General features: G+C 55.1%; 1 protein-coding gene across 2 annotated transcripts in view; it reads left to right on the top strand.

Moving 5' to 3' along the window:
- PTDSS2 (phosphatidylserine synthase 2) overlaps positions 1-17,837 on the top strand; it is a 48,272-nt gene that overhangs the window by 6,016 nt on the left and 24,419 nt on the right. For both annotated transcript variants that reach the window (XM_074337031.1, XM_074337030.1), the window contains one exon: positions 16,809-16,910. The gene's annotated coding sequence lies outside the window, so the exon portion shown is untranslated. Of the gene's footprint in view, positions 1-16,808; positions 16,911-17,837 lie in introns of those variants that run through there.

The raw sequence follows: 17,837 nt of genomic DNA, 5'->3' as shown, positions 1-17,837 counted from the left end.
TGTGCTCCCAGGGCAGCAGCTGGGAAGACCACCCTAGGGTGCTGTCCCGTGAGAGATAGCCAACTGTCCCCGCCTGGAGGTTTGTACCCAGGCTCAGAAAGCTGCTCTGAAGCTGAGGACACAGGGCAGGAGTCAGCAAGGCAAGACACCCAGAGACACTGAACAGCATGGGGCAGCTGGGGGCCCAGAGAGCACCCACAGTATCACGGGGGGTACCCACGGTGTCAGGGGGGCAGGGAGCACCCACAGTGTCATGGGGGTACCCATGTCATGGGGGCAGGGAGCACCCACAGTATCACGGGGGGTACCCATGGTGTCATGGGGGCAGGGAGCACCCAGTGTCATGGGGGGTACCCATGTCATGGGGGCAGGGAGCACCCACAGTATCACTGGGGGTACCCACGGTGTCAGGGGGGCAGGGAGCACCCACAGTATCACGGGGGGTACCCACAGTGTCAGGGGGGCAGGGAGCACCCACAGTGTCATGGGGGGTATCCATGTCATGGGGGCAGGGAGCACCCATGGTATTGGGGCGTAGACCCAGGGTTGACATGTTTGTACTGGATTCCCCTAGGGATAAAATGGTTCCACCCACATTTCTGCTTGGGGATCCCATGGCAGATCGTGACAGCAGCAGGGGCCAGGATGAACAGTGGGGCAGAGGGCCTGTGTGCCTCTGATGGAGCAGACTCATAGTGCACGGTGACTGGTGTGATGGCAGACCCCATGTGGTATGGCTGAGACAGGCTTGTGTACTTCTCTCTCCCATGAGTGAAGTCTGGATGGAGTGGCCAGTCCAGGACCAGTGACTAATTTGTTGCTTTACCCCTTTAAACACCTGGTCCCAGCACCTGGTGCGCAATGGCTGCTCAAGATCCAGGCATCGCTTGAATGACCGTAGGAGGAGGAAGGGATGAAGGAGGGGTGCTCCATCCCTCACATGGCCAGTCACATGGCCACACCGTACTGCAAGGAAGCCTGGGGAGCGTGATCACTTTTCCTAAGGAGGGAGAAGGGCGCTGGGGGCACCCAGCAGTCTGCCACAGGCCCGAGGGCCTCAAATGCCACGTTTGAGTTCAGGAAACAGTCAGTGAGGGCTGTGAGCATTATTCCACGTTACACACCAGCCCTTGGACTTTCCGCCTCCCCCCAGTCTCCAGCTGAACCTGCTCAGGAAATTCTGCATGTAATGTAGGGTCTCGGCTCCTGCTCCCCGCACAAGAACGCAGGATATGGTGAGGCCAAAAAGGAACACCCACAGAACCATAGATAGGGGAGTTATACCATTATACTCTCGCTGGCGGCTGGGTTGGACATACAGGAAGCAGGAGCCACACGATCCGCAATCTGCTGTGCGCTTCTCTTCCAACCAGCCAACCCCCTACTGTAGCCAGGGCAGTTATATTAGTGGCTAATGGCTAATAGGTAACAGCTGATGGCCACCCAGCCACAGCGGATGGCCATCTGATTACAGCTGATGGCCATCTGATAACTGAGCCAGCACCTTTCCACATGAGGCCGAGAGCCTGGAAACTGCTCTCTGGGACTCTGTCCCCACAGTGTGTCTACATTTTCATTCTTCTAGAACAATCTACCAGCAGCCTGACGTAGGCAGCAAGGATCTACACAGCTGCCCACCCTTTCAATGTCTTTACTCAGCATTCCCAATCTTATGGCTGCAGAAACACTGCTTTTTGTCCTGTCCTCCTCCCCGGGGCCTGAGTCTTCAGCCTGGGAGGAGGGGGAGGCATAGGCCTGGTCCCTCAAGGGGAATTGCTCCTCTGGAGAAGGATGGAAATAAGGGCAGATGTCATCTAGTCCTATCTGGAGATAAAACTGGACAGCTCTTTCAGAAAGCCATTCAGCCACAGGAATCAAAAGCCTTAAAATTGTTTACACTTTGGGCCATTAACTTTCTGTAAACTGCCCTAAGGAAAAAATCCAAAATAATGAAAAAATATATGAATATGTCCTTTGAGGCAAAAGTTGTGAACCACGTAGATTATCAATAAAAGGCAAATGTCTGAGCAAACGTGGTCTAGTCAGGTGCCGAGGAAGCAACCACTAAAAATTATGCTTTCAAAGAGTTTCTGAGAACATAGCAAGTGTTTATTTCATATGAAGTGAAAAAGCATAGATTACAAACAGGTGCACATTTTTCATCTCAACTAAGTTAATGCTTTAAAATACTGGAAGAGTAGATTTAATACTGGACATTTGCATTTGCTTCATGATGCGAACTGTGGATGGTGGAATTATGCTTTTCTCCCTTTAGTTGGCTTTTTTCAAATTTTGTACAGCAAACATACACCACTTTCATAAACCTTATTATTAAGGTTACTTATAATCATATGCAAAAATCTATTATTATGAACTTGGTTTCCCTGCATCAGCCTTACCTTTGCCTTGGTCGCCAACGCATCTTGTGAAGAAGCCATAGAGCTGGGCCAGCCCCTCACAGGCAGTGTGGCCTTGGCCACCCCGGCTGTTGGCAGAGAACTTCGGCCGAGGCCCACATGGGCCTCCTGCTCTTTCCTGTGGACCCTGGACCCTGCTGCTCTGCCCTTCTTCCACTCACTCCAGAGCCATGCATACCTGGTACCTGCTTCCCCAGGTCTGAGGACCATTCGGTTCTCCACTGTACATCAGGCCCTTTCCACTGGGGGGCTGTGGCCGACCCAAAGAGGAGTTAGGGTCATAAAGCCACCAGGAATGCCCAACTTCGATGCTCTGGATGTGTCACCGAGGACTCTTCTCAGAGGCAGCGGGGCCTCATGAGTTCCCTGCTGCTCCCTCCAACATCTCTGAGCCTAAAATTTTCATAGTTCCTGTCCTCTGTCTTAGGGAGCGGACAGCCCACGGTGCTGAATCAACAGCCCACCGACAGCCCGGTTGAACGCAATTTCTCCATCAACCCTGAGGCAACCCCCAGGTGGAAGGTGTGCATGTGGTGGGTGGAGTTGTCTGTAATCCACTCACCTTTACAGACTTACCACACCAGTGGAAATATCAGTGGCTGTTCCCTTACAATTTCACAGCTTTCTCTTCTTTCCCTGCAAGGATATTTTTTGAAGGCATTTCCGGCAATATTTTCATTGTTTGCCACCATGAACACATCCTGCAGGCCTAAGGGAACATTGGGATCTGAGGCCAGGCCACGCCCATGTGAGCTTTGACCGCGGTGTGGTTGCCGGGCACCAGCTAACTTTGAGGAAGGCCAGACCTGGACACTTTTAAAGCCCTTGCCTCGCTCTGAAGGCTTGGGGCTTCTGGGGGTCATCTCCGCGGCTGAGGAAGGTCAGGGCCTCTGCACCCTTCCCCTGGGAGAGGGACCTCCCAGTCCTGCAGCATGCGAATCCTCGCAAGTCACCCGCACTACGATGGACCATGTCCTCAAAGCACTCTGCTAACTCCTGTCACCTGCCATCCATAAACCACCGCCTTCCCAGAGGCCCACACCACTTCCCTGCGGCTGGTCTCCAAATCCTGCAGTGGACCTTCCCCACCCCGCGTGTCCGAGGGGGAGGGGTAAGCAAGGCTGCAGCTACCAGGATAAAGGACAGTGGTCAGGACAGGGACTGAGAAGGGATGAGACTCAGTATCGGGACCCAGGTGCAAAGCTGCAGGTGGAGGGCTCTCTGTGCAGTGTGGGGGAGGGCATTACGGGATTCAGGGGAGAGGCTCCTGGCTCCGAGGGAAGGAGCTGGGAGGAGGGGGCATGTGTGTGTGGGGATGGGCGACATTCCTGTGGCTCAGGTTCTTGGTGTCTAAACTAGAGATAAAAATAGAACCTAAGGGGATGTGAAGATAATAATAGTTAACTTTCGTAAAGCGTTGGGAACTCTCCTTAGCACAGGGCAGCTCCGCTGCCATTGCTAACACGTGGTCTGTTGGATGCTGGCCACCCCTCCATTCCAGCCCCGCCCCACCGGGCCCCACCCAGATGTCGCTCCGCCCCAAGGCACCGCTCCAGCGGTGTTGACTGGCCCCCCAGCCTCAGGTGCGCGAGACGGGGTGAGGGAGGGTCGCGTAGGTCTCCCTGCCTGACCTCTGCTCCCTGGAGAGGCCGCGGGGGACCTCGCTCTGCCTCCGGAGGAGGGCTCTGGGCACAGTTTGGGAGAAAGACCCATACCCAGTAATCAATCCTAGCAGCGCCAAGACGGCGCCCCGAACGTAAGCGTCACCAGTTGAGGTGGGAGAAGAGGGGCCCTGAAGGGTGGCTCCAGGCCCAGAGAGCAGAAAGACGCCTTGGGCCGGACCTGGCTCGCTCTGGGCACTTCTTGCTCATGGGTCCAGCATCACTTCCCAGGACAATGCTGGTCCCAGTGGGGGGCGGTCTGGATGGCTCAGTTGGTTAGAGTGGAGCTCTCAACAATAAGGTTGCCGGTTCAATTCCCGCATGCAATGGTGGGCTGCAACTAAGATGGAAAACGGCGGTGGATGCAAGATGGAAAACGGCGGTGGATGCAAAATGTCAGTCTGTGCAAGGCCAGTGCCCTGGGGACTCGTCCTGGTTACCCCAGTGTAGTTGGGTAATGCTGATCTCTTGACTCCCTGGGGCCTTCAGGATGGAGGCCAAAGTCCAGGCTTGGCCACCCTCTCCAGCCTCACCTCCAGTCACTTGCACCTGCATTGGAGGATGGCCACAGAGAAGCTGGCTGCCCAGGCCACCCTGGCGACCCTAGGTGGATGGGGCTGGAGCCCGGGACAGGGGGTGGGCCCAAGAACCTGTGGAGGGCAGCAGCAAGCTGGGGGAAGCCCCACAGCACACCAGCACATCTCCTAGAGTCAGTGTTTCCTGGTAGCCTGTTGGTCCCCAGCCTACTGGGAGGCTCCACAAAGTGGTCAGTGGCTGAGACTCAGGGTCACATCACAGTGAGACCCCATGATTGATAGGCTGGGCTGGGTGGAAGACAAATAATGTGGAAAACATATGCTTTTACACATATATTTTAACAGCTTTCTTTTTTTTTAAAGATTTTATTTGGGGAATGGGAACAGGATTTTATTGGGGAACAGTGTGTACTTCCAGGATTTTTCCAAGTCAAGTTGTTGTCCTTTCAATCCCAGTCGTGGAGGGCACAACTCAGCTCCAGATCCAGTTGCCTGTTGTTAGTCGCAGGGGGCCCAGCCCACCATCCCTTGTGGGAGTAGAACTGGTAACCTTGTGGTTGAGAGCCCACTGGCCCATGTGGGAATCGAACCAGCAGCCTTTGGCGTTAGGAGCATGGAGCTCCAACCGCCTGAGCCACCAGGCTGGCCCTTAACAGCTTTATTGATGTGTAATTCACATACCATACAATTTGCCCATTTAGAGTGGCAGCGTTCACAGACATGTGCCGCCATCAGCACAATTTAAGAACATTTTAATCGTCCTGAAAAGAAACCCAGGACCCTTTAGCAGTCACTCCCTGCCCCCCTTCCCCAACCTCTGGTGACCACTAAGGTATTTTCTGTCTCCATGGATTTGCCTCTTCTGGACATTTCATATAAATGGATCATATAATATGTGGTCTTTTGTGACTAGCTTCTTCCACTTAGCATATTTTCAGGGTTCACCCATGTTGTAGCCTGTGTCACAACTTCATTCCTTTTTATGGCCAAATAATTTCCCATTGAATGGACATACACATTTTGTGTATATCCATTCAACAGTAGATGGACATTACCTCCCTTCTCCCTTTTGGCTATTAGGAATAATGCTGCTGTGAAAATGAATGAAAGAAACCTCATTTAAAGTGAGTGAGGTGGCCTGAAGGGGGACCCCTCCACACTGCCACTGCAGGTCAACTACACACCCAACTGGAAAACACAGTCACACACCCTACAGACCCAACAGGAAAGGACACCTTGCATTCCCTGCAAGATGTGTCTCTACCGCCCCAGCAGGAGGAAGGAAGATTTTTCTCCTCACCCCGCGACAAGCCCTGCCAGTGGTCAAGCCCTGCCAGTGGTAACTCTAGCAACTCAGCCAATGACCAGCCATCACCACCCTGAACTCTCACTTTCCTCCAATGGACTTTAATTCAAAGCCCCCCCCACTTCCTTTTTCTCTGTAAAGTAAGGTTCCTCTCCTTTGTTTGCTGGACTTACCTATAGTTTTTGTGCATGCTTGCAATTCTCAGCTATTCCTGAATAAACCCACTTTGCTGGTAAAAATAACTGGCTGTTTGAACTCTTGTGTACAAGTTTTGTATGCACGTATGTTTTCATTTCTCTTGGGTAGATAGCTAGAAGGGGAATTGCTGGTCACATGGTAACTCTGTGTAACTGTTTGAGGAGTTGCCAGACTGTTTTTTCAAAGTGACTCAGGGATGCATGTTTTTGCAGGGCCGGTCTACATTAACAAATGGAGTCACCCCAATTCGGCATGTTCACACCATTCTGTCCACCCAATTTCAGGAGATTCCACCAAAGAACTACCACCATCCACCCTATAGGCTAGACTCTGGAGCTCCTGGTGGCATCTGGTCCATCGCTTGTGGGATAAAGGGTCGGGAAGCGCCCCAAAGGAGGACCGGCCGACTACACCGGGAAGGCGCTCCAGAAAAGCGCTGGCGAAGCTGGGGGTGCCAGGCTGGGGGCCAGGCTCCGGTCAGGCAGCCTGGGGAGGAGGGTCTACGGGAGCCCCTGTGTCCGGCGGTTTTGGAGAGACGCCACTCCACCCCGCCAGTCGGCTCCGGTTACCTAGCAACCAGGCGGCATCCTTCCCAGCAAGCACTGCATCTAACCCATGAGGTCGGAGACTACGAGGCCCAGCATGCCCCGCGGCCCAGGCGCGCGGACTACAAGTCCCACAACGCACCGCCCACCCTTTCCTCACCGCCCCCTTCCCCTACTCTCCTGAGACCCCGCCGGCGATCGCCGCGACCCCTTCCCGGCGCTCCCAGCGCCGTGCTGGCGCTTTATGCGTGTTTGGCACTTCTGATGTCCGCGGGTTCGGGAAAGCAGCGCTGGGCTGGCGAGTCCCAGGTGTGGCTCCTCTGCTCCATGGCTCTGTGACCTTGGTCTAGCCCTTCACCTGTCGGAGCTTCTCTGCTCATTTGTTGGCGAGAGAGACCCCGTTTGCTAGAAAGCATGCTTTATGGTAGGAAGCTTTGGCTTTTCTATGCTGGATGCTCAGTTCCTATCCAGCTGAATGACAGACAGTGCTGGCATTTGAGTCCTGTAGTAGGTACGTAGGCCCTGGAGATCAGAGAAGGAAGGTCACGTGCGTCATAGCAGGAGGAGTGCCACAGGGAAGCAGCCCTTCGGAGAGCCGAGCTGTGGGATTTGCCAGGAGATCTGATCAGAGAGTCGGGAGAGCCCGGTGGGAGTCATTGTCCTTCCCGGGGCAGGTGCCTTCACATGCTGAGAACCCTCATGATACATGTGTCTGGGGCCCAGCAGCGTCCTGCTTTGTGTTAGACTCAGGAGACATACGTGGCGATGGCAGGTGTGGGTGGGGGGCAGCCCAGTGTCTGGGCAAAGCCTGCGTCTTCCCTGTGGGTGCCACCAGCCCTGCTTTGGGGAGATAACACTGGGAGAGAGAGGGGGATGGGGTGCCTTGGCAACAGGGGTGTGGTCCCAGAGCTAGTGACCCCAGCAGTGTGGGATCATGCTGGACATGCGTGTGGGCGGGGCCTCTCCAGCCGTCCTGCTCGGGTCACATGCCTTCAGATTGCAGGATGGGGGGCACTGTCCTCTCAAGCCCAGGTGCTGACCCCTGGAGACTCAGGCCCTGGAGCACGGTGGCTGGACTTGCTTTCCTTGTTTCGAATTCACTCAACACACTTTTGGGGCCCCTACTGGGTGCCAGGTGCTGTTGTAGGGGATACAGCCAAGAGCTAGGCAGAGGGCTCAGTCCCCTAGCTGAGGGGTGCCGAGTGTCGCAGTGCCGCTGGAAGCCAGGGCGCGTACCCCTCCCCCTGTGCCGTGAGAGGCCAGTGCCCGTGTCTTTAGAAGCACAGAGCAGCAGTCCTGGACAGAGTCCCTGTCCACTGGGATGCTGGGCACTTGGGAGTGGGACCCACAGGTGCCAGCTGTACCTGAGCTTCCCTGGGAGGGGGACTGACGGGGACCAGGAAGGCTTTCCAGGAGGGGGTGCCACAGGGTTGGCTGGATTTAGGAACCTGCTTGGTGGGCCTCCCACGGGCTGGTGACAGGGCCTGTGCGTGCAGGTTTTTGCTGCATCGCGGGCCTCTCCCCTCACCTGTGCAGGTGACCAGATGCCTGCCTGGCGGAATTACTTTTACCTGCAGACTTAGCCACTTCCTTCTTTGCAGTCTTTACTCACTGACTTGCTACAACTTTAAAAGCTCTTATTTTTGTGTTTTAGAGAATTGTAATAACGAATGTTACAGCAAATTATAAAGACTAAAAGTGTATATTTGTGGAAATGACTCTGTGTTCCAAAATGACTCACAGGAACTTTTGCATGATTCAAAACCTTGCTTTTAAGGTTTTCCTTTTCAAAGAAGGTTGGGCTCCTTTGGGGGCCGGTGATTATGGTGTGGCGCCTACTATGTACATAGGCTTTAAGTTTCCCTGTTTCTACTTTTCAGCTGCAGGGCACGAGCTCGAATTCAGGCTTAGTCTGAGCCTTGCAGCCTGTGCTGGGCCCCCCCCTAACTGGGCCCAAGGGAGGGGACATGAGGACCGCAGGGTTCTGACATGGCTAGGACACTGCCGCTTCTGCTAACCATGGTTTGTTTCCCGTGGGGAACACCCAGAGTCCGCAGACGCAGAGGAGCAGTGAGAAACTGTGCCCGGTGACGTTGTCTGAAAATTGTGTGGGAGATGCTTTGAGACCTGATGCCCTGGAGAGGGGCCACTGACGTGCCTGTGGCCTGTAGATGGAAGATGGGCAGGTCGCCCGGGTCAGGGACCAGGTGGGCGGTTGGCTGTATGTTCTGGGAACGCTTGTGTGCTTGGTCTTACGACACTGACACTCAGGGAGCACTCCTGGTGACTCACGGGGCACTGCTGTCAGCATTCGTCTTACAGCAGCCGTGAGAGTATGGGGGGCTGTTCTAGATGCCCCAGGTCCTGGAAGATGCCGAATCAGTCGTCGTGGGCTAGGGGCTTGCCAGCTTTGCCCACATCTGGGAAGCATCGCTCACCAGCTGATGCCTTCTTAGGTCATGCGGGTCAGCGGGCTGGAAAGGTCAGTGTCATGGCCCTGCGCCCCTTGCACACGCGGGACAGGCCCTCTGGTCCTGTGCTTCCAATTTCCCGGCCGCGCCTCCGTGTTTTCTCTGACAGGTTTGGCAGGCCCGTCTTGCTGCCCACTTGGCATCAGGAGTATGATCATTTCTAGGAGGGACTGTCAACTGGGTATTTTCCACTCATGGCAGGGAGCCAGCTGTCCTCACACCCTTGCCCTTGCTGAGTGACTGAAGTCACAGGGTTTACGGCTGCTCTTTTCCTGTGCCCGGATCACAGGACCCAGACCTTCCCCGGAGTTATCCATTAGCCATAAACCAAAGGGTGCACTTGTCTTCCTGGCCCCAGGCGGGTGGAGCCACTGCCAGTTCTGGCGTCCGGGAGGCACGAGCATGTCTGCCTGTGCAGTGTCCCACACTGCCCTAAGCGTCCCTCTGTTACTGCCACACGTGTAGAAGTGGGGCTGTGTGCCAGACAAGGGAACCTTTTGTTTTCACCAAACTTACAAGGTACTATTTTTCTTTTCTACACCAGACTTGCAAGTTTGCACTTCTACTCATTTTAAAGATGGGGGAACACAGTCTGAGTGGCGAATAAAGCCGCTCAAGGTCACAAACCAAGTGAGTGGCAAAGCCGATACTGGATCCATGGTTTTTCCGCTGTGCCATGCCTCCTCTCCAAGCAGGAAACTTAAATTTAACAGTGAAACCTGGACAGAGAGCACGGGCCACAGCCAGTGCCAGGGCCTGGGAGTGACAGTGGCTGGGTGCCGCCTCCCCTGGGACTCTGTCACCTCCAGCTGTGTGTTAAAGTGCTTCAAGGGGCCGTTTTGTCTTAATGACAGCAGTATGTCTACACGTGCAATTATTTCTTCTTGTGTGAGATCAGGCCGACTGTTTTCTCCTCGCCCAAGTGCTGTGACAGTGACTATGTCGGGAGGTGCTCAGAGAACTATGAATGAGGTGCCTTCTGAACATCTCCGTGGGGCAGCCCAGAAAATGTGTAGAGCGATTTAAAAATTTTTTGTTAGGAAAGCAACTTTATTTATTTACCTTTTGACCCCCGTCACCCATTTCTCCCACCCCCGACCCCTGCCACCCCGCCTCTGGCAACCCCCAACCTGTTCTCAGTATATGAGTTTGTTTGTTGCTTGTTTTTAGGTTCCACAGAGGTGAGATCATACAGGTACTTGTCTCACTGTCGGGCTTATTTCACTCAGCATAACGCCCTCAAGGTCCATCGTCGTTGTGGAAAATGGCAGGATTTATCTTTGTTATGGCTGAGTAATACTCCATTGTACATCTGTACCATGTCTTGGCTGCTGTGAATGTGCCACAGGGAACAGAACATGCGGGTGCAGATATATGAGTATTTTCGAGTTAGGGTTTCTGTTTGTTTGTCTTTCAGATAAATACCCAGAAGTGGAATTTCTGGGTCACAAGGTGGTTCTGTCTTTAATTTCTGTTTTCTTTCTTTTTTTTTAAACACTTTCTTTTTTCTTTCCCCTTTCTTTCCACCACCCATTCAAGCCGTTGTTTCTCAGTCTGTTGGCCACTCACAGCAGCTCATGGAAGCCCATGGCAGCACTCAGCAGCCCGTGGCAGTTCATGCCGACCACCAGCTGCTCACGGCAGCCCAGCTCCAAGGAGAGACATTGTTCACAATCTTAACTATAGAGGGTGCAGCTCACTGGCCCATGTGGGGATTGAACCAGCGACCTCGGCATTAGGAGCACGATGCTCCAACCACCTGAGCCACTGGACCAGCCCCTGTCTTTAATTTCTTGAGGAAGCTCCATACTGTTTTCCATAGCGGCTGCACCAATTTGCAGTCCCACCAGCAGTGGGTGCGAGGGTCCCTTTTCCTCTACGGCCTCGCCAGCTCTTGTCATCTGTTGTCTTCATGACAGCTGTCCTGACAGGTGCCAGGTGGGGTCTCAGTGTGGTTTGGGTTTGCATGTCCATGATGCTCACTGATGCTGACCAGTGTGTACGTGTTGGCCCTCTCTTCTCTGGAAAAACGTCTGTTCAGATCTGCCCATGTTTTAATCTGATTGTTAGTTTTTTTTGCTGTTGAGTTGTATGGGTTCTTTATAGCTTTTGGATATTAGCCACTTATCAGATGTATGATTTGCAAATATTTTCTCCTACTCGGTAGGCTGCCTTTTCTTTTTGTTGAGGGCTTCCTTTGTGCAAGGGAGGAGGCCTTTTGAAAGATGGATTTCATTCTAATTTAATAACAGAGGTCTTACTCTCCAGTAGCACCTGATTCTAGCAGCCTGAAGCCTGTCTTGCTCCGAAACTGTGCTGCCCAGGCCCTCCCTGTGGGTCCTTTACCCTCTGCCCTTTCCGGCCCCCACAGGACAGACGGGACCCTTCTTACTCCTTCTGCTACCCCAGGACCAGCGGGGGGTGGTTTGTGTGACATGTGAACATGGATATCAGGGACAAAGGGTGGTCTTTACTCTTCAGACAGTCCTGTGTTTTGGGAGCATGGAAAGATACAGGACCAGAGCTGCCCTGGGCTCCTCAGGGAGTGTGTCTTGGCTGGGCCACCTAAAGAGACTAAGGAGGGTCACTGTGTTGTGGAAAGTAATGTTAAAGAAACCAGGGGGTGGAGCCGTTTCTTAGGACGCAGGGCAGATGGCTTTCCCGCGTCCCCTCAGCGTGTGTGCTGCGTGTGTTTCCCAGTGCGGGGCGGGAGGGGCCTGAGGGAGCGTGTGCAGTGGCTGGTGGCCCTGAAGTGGTGTGGATGGGTGGGTCCTGGGCCCATCTGTCTCCTGGCTTCCCTGGGACCAGCGGGACCACATCGTATTCTCGCAGACACTCATCGGTGTGAGAACCCTCCAGGCGGGCACTGGGTCCCGGGACAGTCCTGTCTCCCTGGTGGACACCTCCGTCCAGGTGCTCCTGTGCGCCCAGCCCACTGTTGGTCAGCGTGTTGGGACCCGAGCCCTGTGACCCATCCCGCCTGGTTGGAGGAGGCCGCACACAGCCCCGGGTCTGTGCTTGCTCATGGGGTACTTGGGAAATCTGCACCCTCGGAGACGCTGCCCGCCGCGTCCCAGGGCTGCTGGCGATGGAAGTTGGGCCCAGGGGCTCCCACTCCTTCCTCGTCTGGGTCTCTGGGAGGGCCTTCTCGAAGGCCTGTGGGACCGGTCGTGCTCTGGGCCTGCCTCCCAGCTTCCCGGGGCCCTGCCCTCCCAGCACACTTTCCTGGGTCCAGCCCTTGCACCCAGCGGTCGTTTCCTAATTTTTAGGAGGGACTGTCAACTGGGTATTTTCCACTCATGGCAGGGAGCCAGCTGTCCTCACACCCTTGCCCTTGCTGAGTGACTGAAGTCACAGGGTTTACGGCTGCTCTTTTCCTGTGCCCGGATCACAGGACCCAGACCTTCCCGGAGTTATCCATTAGCCATAAACCAAAGGGTGCACTTGTCTTCCTGGCCCCAGGCGGGTGGAGCCACTGCCAGTTCTGGCGTCCGGGAGGCACGAGCATGTCTGCCTGTGCAGTGTCCCACACTGCCCTAAGCGTCCCTCTGTTACTGCCACACGTGTAGAAGTGGGGCTGTGTGCCAGACAAGGGAACCTTTTGTTTTCACCAAACTTACAAGGTACTATTTTTCTTTTCTACACCAGACTTGCAAGTTTGCACTTCTACTCATTTTAAAGATGGGGGAACACAGTCTGAGTGGCGAATAAAGCCGCTCAAGGTCACAAACCAAGTGAGTGGCAAAGCCGATACTGGATCCATGGTTTTTCCGCTGTGCCATGCCTCCTCTCCAAGCAGGAAACTTAAATTTAACAGTGAAACCTGGACAGAAAGCACGGGCCACAGCCAGTGCCAGGGCCTGGGAGTGACAGTGGCTGGGTGCCGCCTCCCCTGGGACTCTGTCACCTCCAGCTGTGTGTTAAAGTGCTTCAAGGGGCCGTTTTGTCTTAATGACAGCAGTATGTCTACACGTGCAATTATTTCTTCTTGTGTGAGATCAGGCCGACTGTTTTCTCCTCGCCCAAGTGCTGTGACAGTGACTATGTCGGGAGGTGCTCAGAGAACTATGAATGAGGTGCCTTCTGAACATCTCCGTGGGGCAGCCCAGAAAATGTGTAGAGCGATTTAAAAATTTTTTGTTAGGAAAGCAACTTTATTTATTTACCTTTTGACCCCCGTCACCCATTTCTCCCACCCCCGACCCCTGCCACCCCGCCTCTGGCAACCCCCAACCTGTTCTCAGTATATGAGTTTGTTTGTTGCTTGTTTTTAGGTTCCACAGAGGTGAGATCATACAGGTACTTGTCTCACTGTCGGGCTTATTTCACTCAGCATAACGCCCTCAAGGTCCATCGTCGTTGTGGAAAATGGCAGGATTTATCTTTGTTATGGCTGAGTAATACTCCATTGTACATCTGTACCATGTCTTGGCTGCTGTGAATGTGCCACAGGGAACAGAACATGCGGGTGCAGATATATGAGTATTTTCGAGTTAGGGTTTCTGTTTGTTTGTCTTTCAGATAAATACCCAGAAGTGGAATTTCTGGGTCACAAGGTGGTTCTGTCTTTAATTTCTGTTTTCTTTTTTTTAAACACTTTCTTTTTCTTTCCCTTTCTTTCCACCACCCATTCAAGCCGTTGTTTCTCAGTCTGTTGGCCACTCACAGCAGCTCATGGAAGCCCATGGCAGCACTCAGCAGCCCGTGGCAGTTCATGCCGACCACCAGCTGCTCACGGCAGCCCAGCTCCAAGGAGAGACATTGTTCACAATCTTAACTATAGAGGGTGCAGCTCACTGGCCCATGTGGGGATTGAACCAGCGACCTCGGCATTAGGAGCACGATGCTCCAACCACCTGAGCCACTGGACCAGCCCCTGTCTTTAATTTCTTGAGGAAGCTCCATACTGTTTTCCATAGCGGCTGCACCAATTTGCAGTCCCACCAGCAGTGGGTGCGAGGGTCCCTTTTCCTCTACGGCCTCGCCAGCTCTTGTCATCTGTTGTCTTCATGACAGCTGTCCTGACAGGTGCCAGGTGGGGTCTCAGTGTGGTTTGGGTTTGCATGTCCATGATGCTCACTGACGCTGACCAGTGTGTACGTGTTGGCCCTCTCTTCTCTGGAAAAACGTCTGTTCAGATCTGCCCATGTTTTAATCTGATTGTTAGTTTTTTTTGCTGTTGAGTTGTATGGGTTCTTTATAGCTTTTGGATATTAGCCACTTATCAGATGTATGATTTGCAAATATTTTCTCCTACTCGGTAGGCTGCCTTTTCTTTTTGTTGAGGGCTTCCTTTGTGCAAGGGAGGAGGCCTTTTGAAAGATGGATTTCATCCTAATTTAATAACAGAGATCTTACTCTCCAGTAGCACCTGATTCTAGCAGCCTGAAGCCTGTCTTGCTCCGAAACTGTGCTGCCCAGGCCCTCCCTGTGGGTCCTTTACCCTCTGCCCTTTCCGGCCCCCACAGGACAGACGGGACCCTTCTTACTCCTTCTGCTACCCCAGGGCCAGCGGGGGGTGGTTTGTGTGACATGTGAACATGGATATCAGGGACAAAGGGTGGTCTTTACTCTTCAGACAGTCCTGTGTTTTGGGAGCATGGAAAGATACAGGACCAGAGCTGCCCTGGGCTCCTCAGGGAGCGTGTCTTGGCTGGGCCACCTAAAGAAACTAAGGAGGGTCACTGTGTTGTGGAAAGTAATGTTAAAGAAACCAGGGGGTGGAGCCGTTTCTTAGGACGCAGGGCAGATGGCTTTCCCGCGTCCCCTCAGCGTGTGTGCTGCGTGTGTTTCCCAGTGCGGGGCGGGAGGGGCCTGAGGGAGCGTGTGCAGTGGCTGGTGGCCCTGAAGTGGTGTGGATGGGTGGGTCCTGGGCCCATCTGTCTCCTGGCTTCCCTGGGACCAGCGGGACCACATCGTATTCTCGCAGACACTCATCGGTGTGAGAACCCTCCAGGCGGGCACTGGGTCCCGGGACAGTCCTGTCTCCCTGGTGGACACCTCCGTCCAGGTGCTCCTGTGCGCCCAGCCCACTGTTGGTCAGCGTGTTGGGACCCGAGCCCTGTGACCCATCCCGCCTGGTTGGAGGAGGCCGCACACAGCCCCGGGTCTGTGCTTGCTCATGGGGTACTTGGGAAATCTGCACCCTCGGAGACGCTGCCCGCCGCGTCCCAGGGCTGCTGGCGATGGAAGTTGGGCCCAGGGGCTCCCACTCCTTCCTCGTCTGGGTCTCTGGGAGGGCCTTCTCGAAGGCCTGTGGGACCGGTCGTGCTCTGGGCCTGCCTCCCAGCTTCCCGGGGCCCTGCCCTCCCAGCACACTTTCCTGGGTCCAGCCCTTGCACCCAGCGGTCGTTTCCTAATTTTTTGGAGTCTTTACTTTGAAGCCACTGTACACTAATAGTGACTCCGGAGGGCATTCAATTCCGTGAGCTTTGGCACATGGGTCCCTGTAACTGCCTCCCCTGATGAGGACAGGTGTTCCTCGCGCGACTCGTCCCACACGGCAGCCTGTGCACCTTTGCTCCTGCCCAGTGAGTGGCATTCCTGTGTGACAGTCTGTCTTTCAGGTGGTGCTGTCGGTCCTTGCATGTAGCTGCTGCCATGCTTGCACTCAGGTGGCCAGTCTCCGTCCCTTTCCCACCTCGTTGGCTTGTGTCCACTTTAGCTGGCGGCTTGTTTTTCTGTTATGTCCACGGTGTCTGCAGTGATGCTCCTGGGCTTCCCCTGCCCCAGCATCACAGCTTGGCTGCACCAGGTCCGCGTGGATCCGCCCAGCCTGCCCCCAGCTGTGGGCTGTGCCGGCCCTGCCCGTGTCCCAGCAGCTGGGGTCACACGTGCTGTACAGAGCTCAGCGGAGGGCAGGCAGTTTCTCTGCTTGGCTTTGCTCTTTCCTCGTTCCTGGTGGGTTGGCGTCCTTCTTGCCTCCTCTTCCGTCTGTTTGGGGAACTCCTTACAACGCCGGAGCAGGCCTGCTGGCACCGGGCCCTGTCACGACTCCTCCGTCCGAGAATGTGTAGATCTGGAGGGTGTTTTGCTGGCTATAGACTCCTTCACACCTACTTGGAAGCATCTCGTTTACAGATGAGAACACTGAGGCTCGGAAATGTTGCGTCGTCTGTCCAAGCACCTGCCGGGTGCTGGGCCGGGCGGCCCGGGCTTGTCTCAGCATGGGCTCTGCGTGCCCTGCGGTCCTGGGGCCAGACGGGTGTGGGCCTTCCTCCCCCAGCAGGCCCCAAAGGCCAAGCCAGAGTGGGGGGACAGAAGGGATTGGAGCCCAGCCCCTCTCCGCCGACAGCCGCCTCCGCCAGCTCTCCCGCGTGAACCGCACATCGGGTGCATGTCTTCTCCCTTTTGGTCCCGGTGTCCCTTCTCCTCTCCCCCTTTCTTTGGCTGTGGTCCTCGCCAATCTCTCAGATGTGGTCCTTGATTGAATCGCGAGGCTGCTCATCTCAGCGTAACCTCGCCGAGTTGGCCAACTGCCCTGTCACTCTGACGGCAGACGGCAGTGCAGGGGCTTGCCCTGGTGTCGTCTGAGCGCAGCAGCCTGCCTCTGCTGGGAGCTCGGCGCCCTTCCCACCCAGCCAGTGACTCCCTCTGCATTCTCTGCGTCGGAGGCCATGTGCCCGGGTGGTGACTGTGCTTCCTGTGCTCTGACGCTTCTGTGTTTGGTTCCAGGCGCGCACACACCTTAACCGTGCTCTTCATCCTCACCTGTGTGCTTGGCTACGTGACTCTGCTGGAAGAGACGCCTCAGGACACGGCCTACAACACCAAGAGGTAACCAGGCCCCCAGCCCAGTGGGCAGGAGGCGTGGCGGGTCGCTGTGGGCCCTCGCTGTGCTCAGGCTGCTCTTCCACTTCCCTGGGACCCTCGAGGGGACCGTCTGTCCTGTAACCTGCAGCCCACGCTGTGTTTGCGCACGAGACCAGAATGTGCTGTGGCAGATCCAGGGACAGGACCTAAAGAGGGGTTGTGGTCACCAGTTCCGACATGGGAGGGACAAGCGGGGCTCCCACAGCCCCCGAGTGTCCTGCCCCGTAACTCAGTGCTGACACGGTCCACCCGTGACTGCGTCAGATCCCGCAGGGGAAGGGCTCAGTCCCACAAGCCCCCCGCACCCCCCAAGTCCACGTCATCGCCTGGGCTTCAGACCGACTGCTGTAGATCGGAGGTTCCAGGACCCTCCGTGGGTTCGATTCATTTGCTGGAGTGGCTCCCAGAACTCAGGAACCTCACTGGGTCGCTGGTTTATGGGAAGAGGCTGTAACAGGACGACCGTCGGCCGAGATGCCGAGATGCCTGGGGCCAGGTGTGCGGAGGGGCCTGGAGCTTCCCTGCCCTCTCCAGGCGCCGCCCTCCCTACACCTCCTGTTCTGCCCACCAGAAGCCCTCGAAACCACGTCCTTCCGGGCTTTACGGGGGCTGCAGTGCGCAGGTGCAATTGATTAACTCTGGCCACTGGCGATTGGACTCAACCTCCTGGAAGTTAGGGATAGAGGTGGGGTGGGGCCGAGAGCCCTCCTGGCGACCAGTCCCCCTCCTTTGGGGCTTTCACTTCATTCATGTAACGGAAGACCCTTTACTGCTTATCACAGGAAATCCCAAGGCTTTAGGGCCTCTGTGCCAGAAAGGGGAACAAAGACCCAGTATCTGTGTCTCATTATTAATCAGTGTCACTCAGCCTGTGAGTTTGTGTCTGGGGGT

Source organism: Rhinolophus sinicus, linkage group LG06, assembly GCF_036562045.2.
Source record: "Rhinolophus sinicus isolate RSC01 linkage group LG06, ASM3656204v1, whole genome shotgun sequence".
Taxonomy (NCBI): Eukaryota; Metazoa; Chordata; class Mammalia; order Chiroptera; family Rhinolophidae; genus Rhinolophus; species Rhinolophus sinicus.
The sequence above is the reverse complement of the archived record's forward strand: the minus strand, read 5'-3'. Positions and strand labels throughout refer to the sequence as shown.